The following is a 5,040-nucleotide window of genomic DNA, read 5'->3' as shown; positions in this document are numbered from 1 at the left end:
GTTGCTTACGCGGCTGGTATCCAATGGAAGTACCTCCACAACTGTGTAGGGTCCTCAGTAATTAGGCTGCAGCTTGGTGGACTCTCCAGTAGAAACAGGTGCTCGTTTCACCACCACCACGTCACCTACTGCGAAGTGGAGTGCATCACGGTGTCTCTTGTCATACCGTCTAGCAGTAGCCTGAGAATCCAGAATCGCCTGCCTGGCATCCTCTCGCAGATCGTGGAAGCGGTGCTCTGTGTCAGTTGGGACCAGTTCTTGGAGGTTGGTTCCTAACGCTGGCATAAATCTATACAAAAGTTCAAATGGGGAACGGCCTCTGGTTTTGCTGACAGTGTTGTTGATGTCTGCTTGTACCTTCTGCAGATGATGGTCCCAGTCACGTGGGGTTTGGTACTGTGTTAGTGCTGCAACTGCTGGGATCAGCATTCGGTTGATCCGTTCGACTTGGCCGTTTGCCTGAGATCGCTGTGTGGAAGTCAATGTGTGCTTGATCCCTCTTGTCAGAGAGTAGTCCTCAAAGTCTCTTGAGGTAGAGCAACTTCCTCGGTCAGTTATGATCCGGCGAGGGGCACCGTAGTCGCAGATGAACTCGCCCAGGAACCTGAGCGCATACTTTGTTTCTCTGCTGGGGTATGCACGTAACCGAACAAACTTCGTGAGGTTGTCAACAAGCACCAGCAGGACGTTGTTGCGCTGTGTACTCTTCACAAAAGGCCCCAGGTGATCCATTTGGACGATTTCGAACGGTCGCACACCTGGTCCGATAGGGTTTAGCTCTCCCTGCACCTTACCACCTGGTTGCTTGAGGAACAAACATTCGATGCACTGTCGCACATGCTGCTTCACATACGCCACCATTGCGGGAAACCAGAACTCCTCGCGGATTTTAGCCACAGTCTTGTCAACAGCGAAGTGACCACCAAAGTCGTGGAACTTCACCGTGATGAACTTCCGCATACTTTGTGGGAGCGCGAAAAGCTTCTGTGGGCTTGTTCCGCTTTGGAGCTGGTAGTACAAGATTCCCTGGCGCGCCTCGAAATTGTGCACTTGACATCTTTCCGACGAGGTACGCTCACTTGTAGGTTTGTGCAGTATCTCAAGTAGAGTTCTCATCTCTGCGTCTTGTGCCTGAATCATAGTCACTTTCTCTTCAACGGGTACTGTGTAGTAGACAGGTGTGATGCACAGTTCTGGACTTTTGTCCTCATCGCCATCTGCTGTTAGCCCGCGCTCATCACTTGGGGCACCGCTAAGCGCATCCACATGCTCCATTTGAGTTCCTGGTCTGTGCCGTATGACATAGTCATAGTCACACAGTTCTTCGAACCAGCGGGCCATCTGAGGTTTCACAGATTTCCATGCGTTTAGGCACAGCGTGGCATTGCAGTCTGTGACGACAGTGAACTTCACTCCTAGCAGGAGACAGCCTAGCCGTCCCACTGACCACACAACTGCCGAAAATTCCAGTCGGCTGGAGTGATACTTCTGTTCCGTCCCACTTGTACTGCGGCTAACGCAGTACACCAGTTTTCAAGAACCTGTATCCGCCTTTTGCAGGAGCATGCCTGCAAGTCCCTTGTTTCTTGCATCAGTGTGAAGCTCGGTCTTCTTACGGTGATCATATAATGCCAGTACGGGAGCTGACACCAGCTTCTCCTTAAGCTTGGTGAAGACTTTATCTGCCTCTGGGCACCACTCAAAAACTGCTGCGGCTTTTAGCAGCCTATGCAGGGGTGCGGCGACGCTTGCATGTTGCGGTACAAACTTTCGAAAGAAGCTCACGAGCCCCAACAAACGTCGAAGTTCGGTCGCACTGGTCGGCCTGGGCATGTCGATGATCGCCGAGAGTTTTCTGCTTCCTGGTCGAATCGCCTGAGGTGTCAACACGACTCCCAAGTACTCGACTTCTGTCTTCCCAAACTCACACTTAAACAGTCTCAGAGTAAGACCGGCCTTGCAAATTGTGTCCAACACCTGCTGTAGCTTAACCAGCATCTCTGCCCAGTCCTTGGCGGGTACCAAGATGTCATCTAGGTAGCAGGTTGCTACATTCCAGCCTAGTGGTCCTAGCACCATTAAGATCATTCGCTGATAAACAAGAGGTCCGTTAGCCAGCCCAAACAATAGACGCAGGGGCTCGAAATGTCCCTCTGGAATTGTGAAAGCAGCCTTGTGGATGGACGATTCATCCATGGAAATTGTGGAAGTAACGGTGGGCCGTGTCTAGAACACTAAAGAGAGTGTTTCCAGCGAGCCGGTCCAATACTTCATCAACCCGTGGCAGTGGAAAGCTGTCCTTCACGGTTTGGGCCTTTAGGCGACTGTAGTCGACTACCATACGATATTCACCAGTCTGTTTCTTCACCAAGAGAACAGGGCTACTGTACTCCAAGTTGCTGTCGCGGATGAGACCATTAGCCTGGAGGTCGTCTGTAATCTTGCGCAGAATCTTGCGTTCACTCCACGACGCACGGTACGGCGGCCTTTTAACAGGCGCACTTCCAGGCTTTTCTTCGATTTTCATCGTAACCACATCTGTACGTCCCAGTTCAGTCACGTTCTGTACGAAACATGTTCGGTGCTCATTGATGACTAGGCACAGCTCACGTCTCTCGTCTTCGGTTATGGTGGGACCAACATTGACCTCTTCTGCTCATATCGGTGCGAGTCTCTTCTCCCGTTTTCCAGGCTCGCTTTTGATGACCTGCTGCAGCGCGCTGTATACATCAGATACGTCAGGATTCATCGGTGAAGACTGGCATTGTGACACGGCTTGTCCCCTCTTCAGAGTGACGTCGCAGTCGACAGCACCAACGACGGGGATGTCTGTCTTACCTCCTCTCATTTCGCAGAGAATATCGATTTCCCCACCCGTTGATAGGACGTGTGGTCTCTCCGTTGTCTCATTCGCAGTCGTAATTGTGACCCACTGAATGCAGTTTTTTGGGACTGTCACAGTCTCTGATGCTCGAAGCACTACTCTGTGGTCGTCCATCCCCACGTGAAAATTTCGTAGAAATGGATAGCGACGCTCATCCCCCAGTGAAGTTTGTCTATGCTTCCTGATCAATACAAGGTGAGTGTGGTCAATGATGTCAGTGCCTATAATCACGTCGGGTCCAGTGAAAACGTTGTCTCCGACAACGCGCGTTGTGATCTCATCCACCTCGTGCTCATCGCAGCGAATCTTGACACGCACCTGGCCCAGTGACATGCACTCACCGTCCACTCCTCTTAGTACTTCTGTGTTGCCTTGAATTTCTTTACTGAGACGCTTGGCACACTGCGCCTTCATGAGACTCACTTTTGCTTCGGTGTCCAGAAGAGCAATCACTGGTTCTCCCTCGATTTCAACCTGCTTGAAGCTTTCCGACGAACAGGTCTTGTTTTCACAACGCACTGTGATCACTTGTGGTGCATCCGACTCACGTTTGGGGAAGTTCCTCGTATCATGGCCCTCTCCTCCGCACCTCGTGCTCGCTCGTGGTCGAGGGGGTTTGTCACAAATCTTCCCGTAGTGTCAAAGCTTTTGGCAATTGTAGCACTTGACGCCGCGTGTTGTCGTTTTGTTCTGTTGCGGCACGGACGGTAGCTCTGCTGACTGCTTGGGTCTCGAGGTTCCAGTTGACGCGAAATTCGCATCTCGGTTCTTCTCGGAGTGCGCGTAGCTTTTTATGTCACGCAGGAGGTCGTTCACAGAGTGGTGTGTTCGATTCCGCATAGCGTAACTCAGCTCTCTCGAGAGTAGTCCTGTGATGATCTCTTCCTTCGTTTCGTCCACATTAAGCCCGAGACGAACGCAGAATTTTTCTTTCTCGCGAACGTATGTTTTATGACACTCGCCTTTCCTCCGGACTCGTTGCTGCATGATCCGCCACCGTTTCGTTTTGGTAGATGGGCGCATGAACACTTCCCGAAACGCGGCCTCCCAGGCAGACCAGGCTTTGCATGCCATACCCGTGGACTTCTGCCAATCGCGCGCGGGTCCCGACAACTTGAGCTTCGCCACAGTGATTTTCTCGTCGTCGTTCTATCTTGCCGACTAGGCAACCTGGATGAATTCCGTGATCCACTCGTTGGCCACGATATCACCCTCAAGTCCCGTGAACTTGGAAACCGCTGCCAACGTATCCGGAGCCACCCGCAAGGCGACGTCTGAAGGCGCTGGTCGACTCATCTGCGACAGCGTCAGGCGTTCGATGAGTTCTTGATTCTGGCGAAACACTTGAACCATCATTTCGATCACGGCCGGAGCATTGTCCCGAACTGACGGGTCGGGCTTGACGTCCTTCCTCGACATCATAGGTCACTCGTGGTCTCACTGCGTTACACGTGGTTCGCAGTTAGGCTTCGCAGCGTTGTTGTTGACGACCCACCGGAACTCGTCGCCAATCGATGTAAGCGGTAGTTGCATCCCACTTCTGGTTGTAATAGAAAACTGAGTTTATTTTAGGAACAGTTGTAACAACGTATATTGGTACAAACTCGGAAACTTGGGTGCGAGCCGGATGCCCATCCGACCGCCTCGAAGGTATCGGTAAACACACTATGGCGGATACTCAAAGGCCGTGATGTCCATCAGGCTAATGCTGACGCTAACACTAGGGAGTCCCCTAAAGCTCTAGAATTGCATACGTGAAAAACAGTGCGGACCAGAAGAACCCAATCAAAAACATCAAGGAGCTGTGCGCTTAAAAAAAACAAATTGAAATGTATTTTAATATGCCCGGTCAGAGTGCTGCCGACGGGTGCGCAGGTTTTCGGTCAGCAGGGCCTCGTTCGCGGTACTGAGAAAAACCACTTGACTGCTGCATGTGGTCCGCGGGCCATATCTTTTTGCGGCTCTGCTCCAGAAGCAGTAAAAACACTAAGTGGCCGCTGTTTCAACATCGTGAAAGTCCGCCAACCTGTCTGTCTCCTTTTTAATTAGCATTGACTATTTCTGTTATCGCTATGACAAGCGCCAGACGTCTGGTAACATTTTAACAGAGACACAAAACCAAGATGGGAAAGCTGTATAGAAAGATTAAGACTTCT

This window comes from Ixodes scapularis, unplaced genomic scaffold (genome assembly GCF_016920785.2).
Source record: "Ixodes scapularis isolate PalLabHiFi unplaced genomic scaffold, ASM1692078v2 PGA_scaffold0__279_contigs__length_252992795, whole genome shotgun sequence".
Lineage (NCBI taxonomy): Eukaryota > Metazoa > Arthropoda > Arachnida > Ixodida > Ixodidae > Ixodes > Ixodes scapularis.
Note: the sequence above shows the minus strand (reverse complement) of the source record.